Raw genomic sequence first — 20019 nt, 5'->3', positions numbered from 1 at the left:
CAGCCCTGAAGGAAAGCTCAAAGAAATATTTCTTAGTCTTCTTAAACAGAGTTGGAATGATGTCTTATTTATAGACAATATACAAGGGTAGAAGAGATGAACCGTGTGTGCTATCCCATTAAAACTGTAAGAAAAAGCTCTCAGACTAATGAAGTACCTACAGAAAAGACATGCAATCACTGAAAAAAGGATGAAAAATTATGCAAATATAAAAATGCTAGAATTACATTAAACAATAGCTTTATTCACGAGCTTTTTTACTATTTGCCATTTTGAGTTCAATTTAAGGGCACCAATCTACACAAAGGATTAAAAAAATAAGTCCAGATTCACTTTTCAGTTCTAAGTCCTCAATGTAGTAAACAGAAAGCCTGTCCTACAAATGCTACTTACCAGTGATGATATTGCCAATTTTTTCTCCACATACATTGTATTAGTATTTCACTGGAGAAGTAAGATTCATCCTCAGTGTGCAATCACCTGAAACCTTTAAAAAAAGAAAGGCATTACTTCAAATAATTAAGACCTAGCTCTTTAACAAATAGGTTAAGAAAAACAAAAAAGCCCCGCCATAGTATGAATATGCTCTAAACAGCTACAAAGTAAATATTTACCACTTAGAGAACAAATGCCTTTGCAATGTAGTTTATACCCCACATAAAATGCAAAACGTACAGCTGTTGATCCTTTGCTTTCCGGTAACAACTATACACATTGGCAAGTACAGCATTCTATATATGCAAATTTATTAGAAGTGCAAGAAATCAAATACTCCAAGTTATCCTTGGGAAAAAAAAGTAATTGCAACTCTAAAAAAACATTATCTGGTTTTTACCAACTGAAATAGTGTGAACTGAAAAATAAAAATTTAGATGCTTATGAAAAATGAATTTACTTCTATCAGATGCTGTACACGTACATGTAACAGGAAGCTCTACTTCAAAGACTTTACAGACAAAGTAAGATACAGAAGGAAAACTGTTATCAATTCTAATTAGTTTAGCCTCACAAAAATATGAATAGACTGTGCAAAATTTTTTAATGTGTATTCATAAACCATAGATGGTCATGGTAGAAAAACAATATAATGTAGCAATGTATTAAAAGTTACCCAGTGACTTCAGCAAAGGACACCTTAGCAGTGGAAAACGTATGGCCTACTAGCACACATTTGAGTTACACTGGGTGCTGCACAAGAGAAAGGCAGGCTTGATTTTCCCTACTACACTTTTATGCTAACAGCGTATTTTGACTAGAGCACACATGCTTTCAATGCTTTGAATAAAAAGATATGCTAAACTCCAGAAATGTCACAATTGCTTAATTTAACCTATGCTTCTCATTAAACATACAAACACATATTTTTGTATTAGTTTAAATGTTTAATTCTAAATAACTTTTTATTCTGCTAGCAAAGATAGAAACTCTCCTTTAGAAATATTTAGAACACACTCCAAACATAATAATGTTTTGGCTTGTTGTATACCATCACAACAGGGGATATCACAAGCCATTTCTTGTGCCCACAGTTCAATTCTAAATTATGCTTATTGTCCATGTCCACATTGTTCTGATTTTTCCTAGTCATGCATTACAGCTATTGTTTTAGAGAGAATCCTCCCACTATTAGGATTTTATGCTGAACCAAGTTTTCAGATTCAATAACATAAAGTCATATACCTCAGACAATTTAAAACATGTATTTCTTGATAGCATCCTTTTAGTACTATTCGCTTGCTACACATACTTCAAAATAATTGATTATTGAATATTTAGCTTACCTTTCTCCAGTTTGTACAGAAATCATAATACTTGAGAATATATACAATAGCTGTTTTTATATTGTGCAATACTATTCAGTGAATGCAAATTTTATGAAAGAGGTGAATCATCACTATAGGAGTTGTGTGATTAAAGCAGAAACTGTCACTGAAACGGTGCTAGGGAAATTACCTGTCATTCTTTCGAAGAAAGTCCAAGATAGATAGCACACAAGTTACTTTTTGGTGACAGAAATGGCAATACTTTGACCAGGAGAAATTCATTGTTCATGGAACTGTTGTAAAGAAAAGACAAGAGGAAAATACTAATGACATTATTCACCCATCATGCCTATTTCAGGTCAGTCAGGTGAATATCGTAAGCTGTCTTTTTCAAGGCACTCATAGAGAAAACAGAGCCAAAGTATGAAGAAAAATTTTGTGTCTTGTAAATTTTAAGAGGAATGTGTCCCATTTTAAAAATCCCACATTCAACTGCAATAACACATGTTCAAGTGTGAAAAACACATCTCCTACCTCAACAGAATTCACATTCCACAACTGACATTGCACACCAGACTTAGGAGAGATGCCGCCTCTCCAAAGAAATACAATTTAAAGACAAAGAGAACACACCATCAATAAAATTTTGTGTTTCCTTGGTTGTTGGGGTTTTTTTCCTTTTTTTTCCACTTTCAATTGTAATTACAGTACCTTCAATGCTGCTCTAACATGCACAAACATAGAACTCTTTTGAAAGTGGTGCACACCACTTAGGATTGCTAAAATACAACATATTCCACTTCACTTGCCCATTTTTGTACATATTTGCCATATTTAGGCCCGAATGCCATGTTTCTGACCCAGTTCCAACCTAACTCAGAACGCTTTTTCTGGCAAGAGAGAAGAGAAGATCGGAAAACATGCAAATATATTACAAATTCTTACAATGGAGTCAAGAACCTCCAATAGTTGTAGTTTCTGATTCTTTACAACTGAAGGTTCCTTAGCTTTTCAGGAAGTTGCCTTACTGAAAATACCCGTCTAAAATAGATTTGGGAGAACCAGGTTCAAGTCTAATGAGAACCAAACAGAATGTGGACATGTATTCGGGTCTCCCCTATCAAATTTTAGTCTCAGATCTCTGTCTTAAAAAATGTTTGGAAAGATCTTAGCTCAGTAAGAGTATTTTATACCTTTTCTAAACTGTGGTAGGAGAGAAAAGCTGTTTTATACTGGTTCAAATATAAAACAAATAGGAAAAAAATTCTAAACATACTTATTCTTTCCAGTTTTATTTGCATAAGGATAGGCATTTTCAGCATGAAAAAAATACTTGCCTTCAATGAATTATGAATCCTATTTGATTCATACATCAGTATATTGATTGCTGTATGGTAGATGTGCAGTTCTTCCATCAGAAGCCTGTACAGTGACTAAATAGAGATGGGAGGAAGACTGTGAAGACTGTACAGTCTGGTAAATCTGCCTTTTTGAGAATTGAAACAGAGACAGCAATTGTTCAGTGTGTCCTTTTTTCTCATTCATTCACTGATACGAATCTAGCATAACTGAAGTGAGAATGTTATTGCTTTTGTCAGGGTTTCAGAACAAAAAGAATCAAACAACCTTCAGTTGCACTTCAGACCTTCCTGCCAAGACACCATCAGTATTTGGTGAATTCACATCACTCTGCATAGCTGGTCCACTTTTTCATTAATAGGTAAAGGTCTGAAAAGAAATAGTTACTGACTACAGAGAAACAAACATACTTTTCACACAGTAGCAACAATCTGCTGAGCATTTTGCTTATTATACATAGAAAAAACTCTGTATTTCAATTGGTTTTTTAAATTATGCTAAGTGAATGATGCTGCAAAAGGAAAGGAATAATGTCCCATTCAAATAACAAACAATATTTGTATTCAACAAAAATGAAAATGGTCTGCTTCTGATATATTCTTTGTGATTTGACTACACCATGACTGGGGTTGTCCCAGATGAGGGCAGTGTGCGAGGAAATTGTCAACATATGCACCATATGTACCATATGCTGCCTTTATTCTTCCACTTTTCTTTAGACATCCACTCAAAGACAGGATATTGGACTAGATGAAAGTGCAGTCTGACACAGTATTGCAATTTTTATGGTCATTTGTTTTTGTTTTCAATTTATAAGCAAGAAATATGTTTTCTTTTTAAATCACTAGACTGGATGAAATACCATTTTGAAGATTTTTAAATATTTTTATTTTACACTTACTGTTGCATTAATACCTGAGACACTGATTTTTAATCTATTTTAAATGTGTCAACCTTTATACATTCATCTTTCAGTGGAGGATCAGACACTTGTATAAAATTCAAATGGGAATGCATATAAACATAGAACTTTTCCTGTGTCCTTAGTTCTCCTTCCCCTGCACCAAGTGGTATCTACATGCCAGAATCTTCCCAACAATTTTTTCTCTTTCAGACTTACTTGTTTCTTTCCACTCCCATGCAACATTTTTTCTTGTGCTGGCAAAAGTATTTAGGTGAGTGTGCAGTGAATCAGATTCTAGAAACTATTCCAGACTAAAATTGATGATTTTAACTGGTTTATTTTTGGTGTATGTCATCTTCTCTATGTGGTTCACTGAATGATGGAACAAAACCTTTGTGCTGTCCAGGGAGCTGCAGAAGTCCTACAATGACAGGGCACAAGTAGTGGAAGCCTCTTTTAGCAACAGCACTGCAATACACTGACTTGAAATGTATTCAAAACTATGGCCTCTGTCACTTTTGGATACCCTTCACAAGCAGTCCACACATCTATAAGGCCTCATGGGTATAAGTTTAATAATTAATGTTGTAGGCCAAGACATCCTCATGGAAAAAAAACCCCAAAGATTGATTAACACTGTATCAAACTACTGAATCTGTGTGATGTTCAAAAATTATTGCTGAACTTTTTTGCTCCGATGTACAGACAAGTTTGACCTGTGTGTTTTGATTATCCTCATCATATTGAAAGTATCGTGAATGTCCTAGTTAGACGACAGGTTCTAAGAACATTTATTGCAGAATTAGAAAACTGACAGACATATGACCTTTTGTTAACTGAGCCAGATACAGTTCTCCTGAGTATTATTTTAGTGGGTGAAAATTATAATTACAATAGAATAGAATATTTCAGTTGGAAGGGACCTACAATGATCATATTGTCTGACAGACGTAAAAAAAAACGGATTCACAATTCAGAGAGGGCTGAACACTAACATTCCAGGCATTCAAAATCCCTTACATGTAAGGAAAATCTTTGCAAAGTATTCCATGTTGTGAATCAGCCCTAGGTTTGAAAAGTATTTAAAATTTATTTTTAGAAACTCATTTCAAATGTATCACAGACTAATAATAGAAATGAGGGGATATAAAGTATATGTGCCATACTTGTTTTGGGACAAATACATATACCCTTCTAGACTTACCTGAAAACAAAGACAGCGTATCAATTCTTCTAAAATCTACTGAATTGTCAAGAAAGTATTAAAATGCCTTATACAAGTAGCTTTAAAATATGTTGTTATATGGTTATAGTGTCATACCTTTTAAGACAAACATTTTAACGAGTGAATATTTATAAATAGATATCTAACCTAATCAAAATCGACTGTATTTTCAAACATACATAACATATATAAAATATATAACCCATGCAGCAAATAATCTTAGAAATAATGTTCCTTGGTAATAAATCCTCAGATAACATACTGTTAGATAGCACACATAAAAGTAGGAGAAGAAATAGGCATAGTCAGAAGCAAGGTGACTACCAGGTAAAGACAAGTAGATTAAAAAGCAGGGGGGATTTCAGGAAAGAGGGAGCACAGAAGTAAAATTCCCTTTATCTAACCTGAACAGACATATAATCCCCTTTTGTTGAATTCCAAGGCTTTGTAATTTAAGGGATTTTTTGGCATTTTTTTTAAAGAATAATCTATAGTTCTACAAAAGCAATAAAACTGCGGTAACAATGAAGGTACTTTGGAGATGCATTCATTCAAACATGCTAATAAACAAAGGTTACCTTTTCAATTTGATTTTGTGATCCAATAGGCTCATAGTTATCCTGCCCTGTGCAGTTCTTAAACACTAAAATTCTGCCAGAGGTGTCCTCCTCAATAATTTTCTACATGCAGTTGGAAATGACAGGCTTGGTTTTCTTTTGCTTGACACCATTATGAAGAACCAGGCCGTTCACTGTTCAAGATGATACTTTCTTCATTAATGACAGATGGTCTGAAAGAAAAAAGAAAAAAAAAGTAAAGTCAATATTTGGCTTCAAAATTAAAAACGGACACATCATGCTCCCCTTTCCCTATTACCTTAAAAATACACACACTGGCCTGTCTCCACTTAGATGCTGGTATTTTCTGAAATACTACCACCAGCTTCCTACTTACCGTGACATAAGCTGTAGCAAGCTGTCTGCAGTGATAGCCTGCATAAATCATCATTCCTGAAGGGAACAGATGTTCAGGGTATGAAAGAGTAATACCACAATTTAGTCATAATTAAAATTCACCTTAGCATGCCTCTATCAGTGAGCAGAGAGGAACATTTCACTTCTCACCTACAAAAATGAAATGCCTCTCATTTCTCCTGCTTCAGGAAAATTAAGCCTGAATCTTTTGTACATTGTTTGAGTTCCATATCTGACACTGCATCATATAAATGACATTTTTATTTCACTTCAACTGTTAGTTTTCTTCTTTTTCCAAACACTAGAAAATGACCTCTAAATGCTGTACTGCCTCTGCACAAAATGCACTTACAATTAAATCTTCAAAGGAGATTGTTGTACATTGCATGCAGAAATATAATCAGTAGCTATCTAGCTACAGATCAAAACTGTGCCAATAAACATACTCATTGTACTGATAACAATTCAGTCTGAGTTGGATATATTTAAAAACTTAGGAGCTGAAGGCCTTTAAAAATTATTTAGTAATCTAAGATCACTAAACTCAGTGGGAGTTAGAGGATTAACTCAGGAAAAATTTGATCCTTAGCCTTGTAACTGCCATTAATGTTAATGGAATGTGTCTATACATCTAATTTCGAAAATGTAAGCCTCATACTGCTATTATTACTGTTGGATTACGTTAGATGCATGACAGTTCTTTTGAAAAATTGGTTTCAATTCACAAATCTTTTTATCATGAGGCTACTTTATTATGAAATATAAAGCATGTGGTAATTATGTTAATAAATATGTCTCTAAACCCACTAAAGTGTAAATGGCTGAGCTTTTCATAGCGATTTAAAGTTCTAAGACAAAAGATAATTTATCTTCTCATCAACATTGATATTGGCAATCAATTTGAAATAAAACTCTCATTAAACCATGGTTTAGTTTCCCAACTAAATATCTTTAGTGACTGTCAACCTATGGAACTTCTTCACACTGGATTCTAAAGTCCATGGATTAGATCCTCAGTGAATGTAAATTAGCTAACCTTATTGAATTCAGTACAGCTACAGTAATTTACCAGGACTAAGAATGTGAATTTATAAATCTATTAATCTAGTAGGTGTCATTCTGTAACCAAAGTTACTTCTCAACAAGTAAGTGAATTTCAAATTTACATTTGAAAAATTGTTGTTTGTTTTCTTCCACAAGGATGCATCTACATTAACATTCTAGTTCAAACAAAGACTGTGATTTTCAAGTGAGGAACCTACAGCTTCCACTTAATGTGCTTTGATTCATATCACAGAGCAGTTTCAAAGCATGCAAACTGATATCCTTTGGATGAAGCTAAACTAATGGATGCGCTCCAGAGGTGTACCTAAAGATAGGTCCTCCCATAAGTCCACTGCACAGACTAGAGCTAGCCCAGAGTAAAATCTCTTAAAATGCGTGTAGTGTGGACATTAAGTTCCTTTGTGCTAACTGCTTCATTCCACAGATCTGTTTTTCTGGTGCTGTACAACTTGTTAACGCAGATGTAACTTCATTTTCCTGCTCCCATCTCCAGAGCTCTTCCTGTTACTTGTAGAATTTATGAATTTTGCCCTATCTTTACTTTTGAAACAGCGTAAATGTGCACTTGCAGTTGTCAGGAAGGTATTCTGTGGTTGCTGTGAAAACCAATTGGCATGTGCACTTGGTATGAACTTTTTAGAAACCTGCTGTTAAAACTCTAAACATTCCCATTGCCACTGACCAGGTTCCAGCATCAAAGGACTTTGCTAACGCCAGTTGTACTGAGTAGACTCTTAGGCTCAAAATAGCCTTTTACATAGTATATTTAAAACTAGAATGCCAGGTAGGATACAGATGGGTGAAGAGCGTTAGTTCTTACCTGCTACAGGTAAGAAAAAGTAACGATGCTAGATTGGGAAATGCAGGGAGACTTCACTGAATGGCATTAACAATTCTGTGGATTTCACAGTCTTTATTATTAAACAACTGTGAAAGGTTTATTATTATTGATTTATTATTCATTTAGAAAGCATGGAAGTTTTACTAAATCCACTTTAGAAATGGGACCCCTGAAAAGTTGTACACAATCTCACAGAAGAGCTTGAAATAATCTTGTCTCTAAAAGGACATGCTCAAATATCAATGACTTATCCATACAGAAAAGTTACTTTTTACTTAACGACCAACAATTTATGAAGACATTTTTCTTATGGACATTATTTTTTATGTTAATAACGCCCATTTGTGTGAAAAGATTATTTTGGTTGACTGTGTAAGACACCCTGTCCACTCAGCATATAGGATGCCTTGACTATCTCTTGGTCCCTCCATCAATACAGGTTCCAAGTTGTATGAGACGGTAGTAACGAGGAAGATGCATCTCAGAACCCATATGAACAGCATATCTTGAATCACGCCTTCATGTGATTATCCATGAATTCCACTTCTGATCACAAGAAAACAGTGATCTTGTAATAAAGAGGTGGTTGCAAGACCAGTTTAACTACTGGTTGAAAACAATCTTTACTAACATTGGAAAACAGATCTTAAAATCTCAATTAAGCAACACCAGTGAGTAAAAAGATGGACTGACTATCATTTGGAAATTTTTGAAAATGGTATGTTTTCAGAGAAGTTGCAAAAGGTAGTTCAGCCTTGGAAGAAAGGGCTGTAACAGACATTGACAAATCTAGTCCTAGTCTGTGCCACGATTTAGTTTGGTAGAGTATTCATTTCTATAGTTATTGGACATATATTATGTGCTATTTCCCATATAAGCAAGTATTACAAGTTGGCTGTTGCACAACAGCAAAAAGATGTTTCTCAGTTTAGGTACGCTACACTAAGTAAGTGTAGTTTGGTTTCCTCATGAGCACAATGGTACTTGGAAAAGAAGTGGCAGCTGATTTAGATTATAATGAAAGATGACATAAGGTGAAACTTAGAGATTGCTTGGCATTGAATGATAAGAGCAAGTAGATGCCTAAAGGTGAATTTAGGAAGATTATAGCTGCCTAAGCCAAAGAATGTGATAAAGAAAAATTTTGCCCACCCCTTAAGGTTACATCCACAGGACCCTTAAGGCTGGCTGGAGAATTGCTCTGAAGGTCGAGCTTGTCTGTGTTCTATAATATAAGCCTGCAAAGAAGCTTCAAGCACAATAGGAATAAACCTCTAGGAATCTGCATGGCCAAAAATGCTAAGCATGACAATTTATTCCCAGCCTTGACTGAACAAGATGTCAATGAGCTTGTTATGTCCATGGAGGGCAGGCACTGCACAATAATGAGTATACTTCTGCCACTTCAGAGCAGCGTAGACATAAAATCAGGCACTTGAGTGTCTTTGTGTTCCCTTATTTTCAACAATAAATTACTCTTGCCTCCTGAAATTGTCTGTACATAGATGCTGCTGTGCATCCTTAAGCGACCATGAGCCAACCTGATTTGAGAAGTTTGGCAGCTACCAGTCTTTTGGGGCTCACAAACCAGGAATCTCCAGAGCAAAATCCCCTCATTGAGAGGATACTCCAGATATAGTAAGTGCAGAGACAAACACTGGTAGCACTGAGTTTATCACAAAGTAAACCAGACGTGACCATTTAAATCAAAAAATGTCCTGAAGAATGGTAGTAAAGTCTCATTTATAGAAGTGGCCAAGTGTTTGTATTTCCTGGGCAGAGGGAGGTCAGATTCTATAACTCCTCAATCTGACAGACTCAGTTCCATATTTCACAGTTCCCAGGAGAGTGCTCGTAATCTCCAGTATGCAGGCTGGATTGAGATCTCTCTCTTGTTGCTGTTGGACTGTGCAGCACTAGTGCAAAATTCCTGGGGGAAGAAAGAAAGAATAGCCATTGGAAACTGGCTTTACAGACCACTGATAATAAAAGCACATATTTGGAATGAGGGTAAGGATTTTATAATCCCAGTCTTACACAATGTCTCAACAAAGGGTTTAAGCAGAGGCAGCAGATGAGATTTCAGCTTCATTCTTTCCTTCAGGATTTTAGTGTCTGTTGTAAATGCTGCTTCTCTTGAACCTACCCTGTGCTTCACACTGGTGCTATAACTGGAAATGTTGTTACACATAACAGAAGTGATTGATGGGAGACTGGAAGGAAGTTTCTAACCCTACTAAAAATATTTTGAGGTCTTTACGTGCCTAGGATATGTGACAGAAACAGAGCAAATATGGACAATGGAATGTAGAAGATTGCCAAGGTTTGTAGGGAGAGAGGATATATTCTATTAAACTAACAACTACAATAAGAAAAAACAGACAAGCTGTTTGACATATAAGTCCTTCTTGCATTGCTTAAATACTTAGATCATCTACAAGGACCTACTACTATTACTACAACACAACAAGTGGATTTCATTCACTTTCAGAGTTGGGAATAAAATGCAGCAGCATTATGTAAAAGGAGAAGTTAAAAAATCCTGGAGAGAAGGCAGCTGAGAGGAGGTCTGACCACAAGCTTCAACTACCTAAAGAACGGCTATAGGAAGGACAGAGAAAGAGGCTTCTCAAAGGAGGACAGTAAAAGGACATGAGGAAATAATCACAGCTGCGGCATGGGAAAATTCAACTAAATGTAAGGGAAAAAAATTGACAGTAATTAAGCAGTGGAATGGCTTGCCCAGAGAGGCTGGGGAATTTCCATCCTCAGAAATTTTCAAAACTTGACTGGATAATGCCCCAAGCAACCTGTCCTACCTTTGAAGTTAGCCCTATTTGAGGAGATTGGACTAGATGACCTGCAGAGGTCCTTTTCAAGGCAAATTATTCTGTGATTCTCAGTAATCTGCCACTGTGTAGCAGACAGTTGTACAAGCTACTGCCAACTATAATGTACCTTAATTTGTTAACCACTAAGTTAACACTAAGTGCTTGATACTGCAAATTTGCAAATCTTAACCTACGTTTTTATACAAATCATTTACATAAATTTTTATGCCAGAATTTACCATAATTTTCAAAAATTAAATTATATGCTTGGGATTATGCTTAACGTTAGCTGTTGAAATTATTTAAAAAAGATCAGGAACACTAGTCAATAATTAAGTACAGAAAGTGAAGACTAACTCAGCAAATTGACATTACACTGAGAACTGTAGATAAGCAGAGTATACTACCTAAATGGAAGTAACCTCCCTAAAACACACAGTAACACTGCTACTGCTAGTTAAAGTGGCTGTAAATCTTTAATCATCTCAAAATAGCAGAATTACAGTTCAAATTCATATGCCAAGGAATATCTTCCTCCAGCAAAAGAATTCTTAATGATATGATGACATAGAGGTTCACTATTAAGAATTAAAAATGTCACTTGCAGAATAACAAATATAAACTCACAGAGCACTAAAATTTTCATTTGACATTCCCTATATAAGTACTGACTATACTGTTCATGATCTGAGCCCAGGTTTGTATGTTACACGCATTTCCTGTTACATTGAACTTTTACTTCAAAATTCAGATTTGTTATTCTCCCAACACCTATCCCCTTCATTCACAATTGCTTTACACTGTCATTGTTGAAAGAAGATTTACAGAGTTGTAAGAAACTTTCTTCAAATAATAATAAAAAGGATTAAACTTATAGGTTTAAAGGGACTAGCATATAGTATTACAAATATATTGATATTGTATGCTACATACTATATTTTTCATATGTACTCAGACACACCTTGCTTTTTCTCTCCATTTCCTTGTCTTGATAGAAATAAGTACCAACCAATGCCTCAAACAACCTTCATAACCACATGAATCCAAAACTTACTCTCCGGAAAAAAATATTTTAATCTATTAAAAACAGGACATAATTTTCTCAGTTCCCACTTTTTAAAATTCTGAAAATGGAGCGATACATTTTAAAGGGTACAGAACAGTAAGAGAGACATGAATCTGAAATATGTCTTATATATAAATACAGTTAAGTGTTAATATAATAAATATGAAACTCCCTGATACAGACTTATGAAATAGGAAGAAAGGCCTAAGCTTCCTTGAATTTAAACACTCCAGTAGTAACAACACATAATGTTGCATTCAGTTATGTCCTCTGTTCAAATTACTGATGTCTCTGTATTTGGGAAACATTATGCCCAGATCACATTCCTGTGTTTAACTAAGTTTACAGTCACTCCCTTTTCTTTAAATACTTGAGAGTTTTTTGTTTCTACATGTTCTGAAGTGTCATCATTTGTTGCCACAGGCACAATGGCTATATTTAACTAATAACGACAGCAGTTGTCATTAGATTTTAAACTCACTAACACTAGTCTGACATATTATTTGAAGTATGGCTTAATTCTAAATTTGATTAAAATTACAAACATCCCATCTTCTCTGCCAGTCAACATATTTCATCCCCTTGCCCTGAACTTTTCTGTGAACTCTTCAGGAAAATAGGCCATGGTATTAGTGTCCATTTAAACTAAAGAAGGCCCCCAGATTGTGAAAAGACTTTTATATGCTTTTCACAAAACACAAATAAAAATTTAAGTTCATCAATGAATGATCAATGTTTTTCACTATGTTTTGAATGATAGAAATCTGCAGTCTAGCATTTACTTTACAAAAATCATATTATATTTCCTTTTTAAAAATGAAGTTACATTTTACTTTGGGAAATAATTGAAAATATGTAAATGATTAGCAATTAAAACTGCTAATATTAGCCTAACAAAACAGGGAATCAATACAAAAAATTAAGCAAAAATTCCTATGATTATACTTCAGCAGTCCAGAAGCAATGAAAATTGTTTCAAGAAATCAAAAATTTGGTGTTGGTACAGTTTAAAAGAAATAATTAATCCTTGTTCATGACATTTCATATGAATTCTTCCTTTATTTACACTCAAGTAAACCTGAAATTATTTGGGAAATTAAACAGGTGTAAATGCCAAATGGAATAAATAAGATAAGCTCTGAAAAGACTGCAACAACAATGCAGTATGAAAAAAACATATAGAAACTGGGTGAAAGGTTAAGACTCTTTGGCTTTTTGGCTCCCAGCCCAAAATTCAATTGATAGGTTGATAGGTTCTCTCGCTTGGCAGAGAGAAGAGAGAGAATGCCTCTTAGTCACCAGTGCTCTATATTTATCTTCCCCATTCCTCTCAAATTTTCCTCTTGAACTTACATGCACTGGATCTAGAATGATAATGGTTGGAAGACTGTCTGTCTCATTCTGGATTGGGATGAATTTCTCCATTCTGCACAGCTGGCAATCAATTTTGGTTTGGGGTTTTCTTATATAGGGGTCAGAGATGTAATTATAAATTATTTTAACAGATTCTTACTGCAGTCTACAAGTTAGTGGGGATACAGATCTCAATGTTTTTCATTTCTTGAAGAATTTTTCATTTTAACACTCCTGCTTAGTGCAAATAAAGGAACTAAGACAAAGGTTCTACAGGCCAAGAACCTTATCTGTTGTTACGTGAAAGGTAGAGACGAAACTTTCTTACAACTCCTGGTTCTTTCTACACATAAGGATGTCTCAGAATTTACCCTGGATTTGTCTTCCAGGATATTTTTGGGGTGGTGTTAGGACAAGTTCAGCTACTGATTTACAGAGCTGTACTTTTCACATTTAATTTACATTGTTTTGGCTGTACCTTACTGTTTCCATGTTCTTTTATTCAAAATACAATTATAAGCCACATTTGGAAAGTATTTTTCCAATCCAGAAAATAGCATTATTCTTTTATTTATTACAGAATTGCTCACTTCTTTACCATTACTATGTTCACATTGCTGTAGATATCATAAAAATTATACAGAAAGACACCTTTTCATATCCAGACATTTTATAGCCTGAGGGCCTAATGCAGAAGTCTATGAAGGAAGCTGTATCTCTCCCTTTAAATTTAAGTGGATTCTGGGTAAGGCATCAGAGAATGTGTCCCCCCAAAATACAGTACTAATACTTAACCAACTAATACAGTATCATCTCTTTGCTGCCCTAAACAAAAGCACGATACGAAACATAGCTGTTCAAGAGAAACTGTAATAAAAGGGTAATAAATAGGGCATTGTATACATATATGGAACATAGTAGATACTATCACTTCATAAAATCAGTTCTCCTTAATGAAAAATTGGAGGCTATATATGAAGGGCTTAGTCATCTCTGTTTAGCAGCATATTATAACGGGTGTTTACTGGTTATCTAAACAATTCCATTTGTATAATTAATCTTATGCTTAAGTAAATATTGAATTATAGCATTTTAATTGTAAAAAAAAAAAATCCCAAGCAAACTATTCTTGAAAAAATATTCCCTCTGGTGATTCTCTTACCCTGACCAATTTGCCTTACTTGGTTTTATTTATATATATGTATATGTGTATGTGTGTGGGGGGGTGTCTGTCTGGTGTATGTAAACGTATTATCACTTTTGAATATCAGTTTACAACTACTAGTTAAGTTGTCATCTCTCACTCCATAAAGCCTATTGGTTGCTCCCAGAAATCAAGCATCTGGTCAATCTGTCATGGTGGAAGATGTCTCTACAAGCCAGGAACATCATCAAGCTAAAGTATACCACAAAGGTTTCTCATATTTCTTTAACAAACTACCGAAGTTAATGGACAGGAGAGCGAAGCCTAAGGCCAGGAAAGAAAGTTAAAGCCTGACAACGTACATTTGCTACAGTTATTGTGCCATCAGTAAGACTCCATATATGTTGTCTGGAAAAACGTATTTATCAAAATCTGCTGTGGAAGCTCTTGAGGGAACACTATATGTACCTTTGGTTCTAGTGCCAAAGCAAGTAGTAGAGTTTCCTTCTTTAGATTTCTCACTTAGCAAAAGACACAGCATATTAAAGGTGGGATCTTACTGCTAGACTCCTGTATAAAAAAACCTAAAGACTTAAATGCTGTTGAGTGGCTAGAAGGGGGACTTCAATATTGTGCTGGTTTTGGCTGGGATAGAGTTAATTTTCTTCATAGTAGCTAGTATGGGGCTATGTTTTGGATTTGTGCTGAAAACAGTGCTGATAATTCAGGGATGTTTTCGTTACTGCTGAGCAGTGCTTACACAGGGTCAAGGCCTCTTCTACTTCTCACATCACCCCCACCAACAAGAATTTGGGAGGGGACACAGCTGGGACAGCTGACCCCAACTGACCAAGGGATATTCCAGACCATAGGACGTCATGCTCAGCATATAAAGCTGGGGGAAGAAGGAGGGAGGGGGGGGACATTCGGAGTGATGGCGTTTGTCTTCCTAAGTTACTGTTAGGTGTGATGGAGTTCTGCTTTCCTGGAGATGGCTGAACACCTGCCTGCCGATGGGAAGTAGGAAATGAATTCCTTGTTTTGCTTTGCTTGTGCATGTGGCTTTCGCTTTACCTATTAAACTGTCTTTATCTCAACCCATAAGTTTTCTCATTTTTACTCTTCCGATTCTCTCCCCCATCCCACCGTGGGGGAAGTGAGCGAGCGGCTGTGTGGTGCTTAGTTGCCAGCTGGGGTTAAACTGTGACAATTGTGGAGGGTTCCAAAATAGCTCAGAAATGGGCATATTTCAGATCTCAGAAAGGTACCCACAACAGGAAAGGGTTGTAATAATTATAATAATTTGAATAATTTGAATCTAAATTTTCCATAGTAAAATAATAAAACTAATTTTCTGTCAGAAACCCTTAAAACAAAATATAATCTAGGTTTTACTGGCAACCCTCTCAAAGACCAGGTTTTTCTCATTCTAATCTTCAAGATATGATCAAGCTATTTCCTAAGTATTCAATCCCATTTTGATATATGATAATTCAAGAGGAAACTTCTATAGCTCACAACAAATTTCTGTTGTATATCTTAAGATTTTCAACATATGTTATAAAATGGATAAACTCATAAAGTATGATGAGATACGTATTTCTGCATATTTTATGAATATTTGTTATACCATATTCCTTTTTCAGATCAAAATTCCAGTACAAATGCACTAAAATATTAACATATAATACAGTAATTACAGGAAATTTTGTAATAAAATGTATTAATTTCAGGTTCATAGAGGAAATGCATTTTTTCTGAAAAATAAAATGTGACAACTTTAATTTTTATATGTTGATGAGAAAAAGCCCAATATTATTTAGAATGATGCTTGGAATTGAAACATTTCCAAATCAGTCAATAGTTAGAATGGTAAGAATCCATCATTTCACTGACACTCCTTGTAAAAAAGATGTCCTATTTTAAATGTATTCACACACATTCTTGTCAATTGGAACCTGTCTTGGTAATTTATTCATTTTGTAGATCACGTGATATCTGTTATTAAACAAAAAAATCTTTATCTCTTAATTTAAATACAGACCTGAAATGCAGCATTAAGCACACTAAACATGGATTACTTTTTCTAGTGGCCTCCTTGTCACAGTGCATTAATAAAAGACACAAAATCTTATTCACTATTTTTAGTTTTACTTTTAGCACAGACTACTGGAAACATATACATCCTACAAATATAACTCTAAATGAAAGAGTACAGACATTTTGGCTAGGTAGTAAAAAGTGAACATTTATGTGCTACGTGTTTCCATATCTAGTGTTCTTTACTATAGTGATGCACAGAGTGAGAGCTGGAGGTAGATCATAAACAACGCTCTGTACCCAGGTAATATGATGTATTAATCAGATGAAGCGCCTATGTGATCAGCGAAGTGGACTATGCTCCATGCAAGGAGTACTTGTCAGTATGACTTACAAAAATAAGTGAACATGTCTTATCAACAACAGCATTTTGGCCAAAATGCTGTCTTTAGGAAGTGATTCAGTTTAAGATTAGCACAGCTAAATTAGGTGTCTACTTGTAAATTATCTATATGTGAACTAGACATTTTAGTTCCCATTATAGTCAGTGGAGCTCTAGTAAGTATAGTCATATATCTGTATAAATGCTTAGCTTCACTACTCTGAAGGCTCCTGCAGAAATCACTGATGTTACTCTCAGTAGTACAGTCAATTAGACCTGAGCATAACTGGGTTTGGATTGCAGTCTAAGTCCACAATTGATTGATCAGCCAAAACTCCTTTGTCTCCAACTTAGTAACTCTGAAGCAAGATCAAGGTAAATGGCAAACCCAGAAACTGAAAAATTACTGAATGGAAGATGAAGTTTAGAAGAAGCCATGTTTTCCACAATAGCATGACTGATATAATGTACAAACTTTTATGAAGGAGTGATAGTCAATTGATCATTTTATTGGGCAAGGTTGCTAATGTCACTGGAATTAAATTCAATAGAAAGAAATTAGTATTAGTTTAAGAAACTGGTAACTAATGAAGAAAAAATGAAGCAGCACACTGGAGACACCTGAAACTCAATTGCAAAGACATGTGGGGGTACAATAAAAGCTGACAGGAGAAACACGAGGTATTAAAAAGAATAAGTAAGAACATCCAATACGTTTTGAAATTCAGTAACTGCTAAATATATAAGAGTCTGCAAAAAACCACTGAAGTACGTGGTCTCCCATATATTTCCAATGAACAATTAATTAAATATAACCATTGACCATCACCAAATTACATGGAAGAACAACATACTACAGAGCATTAACTCTTTGGCACAGTTCTCCAACACACTACTTCTACAATAGTCCCCCAAAAATATGTTTTAAATGCTTGAGACTTGATACTTTTTTGTTTGCTAAACTTCTGTTGAAAAGGCATCTTATAACTGATACATCAGATGTATTTACTATAAATATTGAATTAAATTAAAAGAAGTAATAGCTTTCAATTTTTATCCCAGATCATGTAATTTGTCAACTTATGTTTGAATCCTTATTCACTTAATCCAAATATTAATTTAAATTTTAATGTCAGAAAGATGAGAAGGTGAATAAATCCAAATAAACCAAGACATCAACATCACTGGGAATTATATTTTATACAGGTATTTATACCATTAAAAGCAATGACAGTATATGCAAGATGATATAATTCTGACAGACTTTGTGATTTATACAGTACTTGAAATACAGATTTCCACAAAGGTGCTGATCTTGCAAATATTTATGTGTAACTACACACATAAAAAGTCTCTCTGATTTCCAAGGGATCACTTGTACATATTTGCAGGGTTGGGGCTTTAGCGTATATCATTGATCTTCCATTCCCACGCAAAAAATATTTGCTACTGACATTTGACCTTGTTATCTATGCGTTAAGAACTCAAATGCAGCAATCAGTATGTTTATACTGACAAGTCATACTACTCTATGCTCTCTTCCCAGTCTTGGGCTAGAGAAAGAAAATATAAAATACGTACTGTCTATCTTTATATTTTTATAATATCTTCAATACATTGTAGCTTTTTAAAAATGTGTACACTGTCATTCCTACTATATAGAGATTAAAAAAAAAGCAAAAAAAAATACTATGGAATGTGATTGATACAGAGAATTTATGAATGTTTTTAACATCAGTTCTGATTTTTGAGCACATGGAATTCTATACTATTAGCTGTCATTTTCCAGTTCTATTAAGCTTGTAAACAGAGGTGTAAAAAGGCCTATTTTCTGTATTGGTGGCTTTTCTACTTATAGCAGTGACTTTTTGCTGTTATACTTACCCTTTTAATGGACACACAATATGTTACTCTGTGCCCAAGCTCACCTACTCTTTCTTTTCTCAAAAGACAAGGCACATCTGCCACCTGCTCTAGTCTGTGTCCCAGCAACAACTGTCGAGCAGCAAAAAGATTGATTATCAGTCAAAAACCATTCAACAACACCAGATTTTGGTAGGTTAAGCTTGCTGATCCAGCAAGAGATGGTGTGAAATTTTCAGTAATGTGTGCCAACATTTTGGTGCTAAAAGAACAGCAGTGCATGTCACAATGAAACACAGCCAAAGATATGCAGACAAAGCACAGAAGTTTTTGTTTTGAACTTGGCTTGCAAAAGGAAAATGAGAGAAAGAAAAAAAGACTTGCTTAATGAATTGAAAATCTATCATAACACTCAAGTCATATGCATGGAGAAACTATAATAAGAGTACCAGTGAAGGCTTTGTAACAAATTACAGCAGTACCATATAAAAATACTGCAATAGGATCATGTAAATAATTCATACAGTACAAATAGCAGTTTTATCATACACTTTTGCAAGAATAAATACAACGATCTGTGCCTTTTACTGAATATATAGGCCATTCATTACAGCCATTCTAGTGACTGGATCACCTGTATCATACTCAGAATAATTTTTACGTTATCAACAACAGCTTATCATATATAAAATTGACTATGTAAGACAGGCTTACTAACATAAGTTTCATTCATGAATACCTCCATGAATATGTAAACAAACCTTTAATTACCTGGACTTATATAATAAAGGCTCCACTAATTAATATTAGATTTTTATGTGTATAGAGCTATATCGTAGTCATTTTCTCAGGCAAACAGCCAGTAATGAGTACTATATAGATATCTTCTTGAAATGTATTTGTACTAAGTAACATCAATCTGTAAAAGAATTAGCGAAAGATCATTTGAATATTTTGAAATTCAGAATGAACTATTTAACACTGAAGTATGTCTCCTAATACTTCCCAGGATAACAAATGCTATTTAAAAGCTACGTAGAAAAATAAAAACAAAGGCTTATTTATAAAGAAAGTACATAAGAAAAAAAAAACACCCAAAAGTACAAAGAATTATATATATAAAATATATACAACATTTATATAAAAGACGCACACTAGTTGAATGATTTGTCTTTTGTTTTTCTTCTTTGCTATCCCTAACTTTTTAAA

General features: G+C 34.6%; 1 long non-coding RNA gene across 1 annotated transcript in view; it reads right to left on the bottom strand.

Moving 5' to 3' along the window:
* Positions 1 to 399: 399 nt before the first annotated feature.
* The window catches only part of LOC128152979 (uncharacterized), a 39003-nt gene continuing 19383 nt past the window's right edge, over positions 400 to 20019 (bottom strand). Inside the window, exons 4-7 of the long non-coding RNA XR_008238806.1 lie at positions 5830 to 6041; positions 4243 to 4447; positions 1954 to 2056; positions 400 to 487 (exon numbers count right to left, since the gene is read on the bottom strand). This is a non-coding gene — a long non-coding RNA (uncharacterized LOC128152979). The remainder of the gene's footprint in view (positions 488 to 1953; positions 2057 to 4242; positions 4448 to 5829; positions 6042 to 20019) is intronic.

Source organism: Harpia harpyja, chromosome 16 (genome assembly GCF_026419915.1).
Source record: "Harpia harpyja isolate bHarHar1 chromosome 16, bHarHar1 primary haplotype, whole genome shotgun sequence".
NCBI lineage: Eukaryota > Metazoa > Chordata > Aves > Accipitriformes > Accipitridae > Harpia > Harpia harpyja.
Note: the sequence above shows the minus strand (reverse complement) of the source record. Positions and strands in the feature narration are given on the sequence as shown.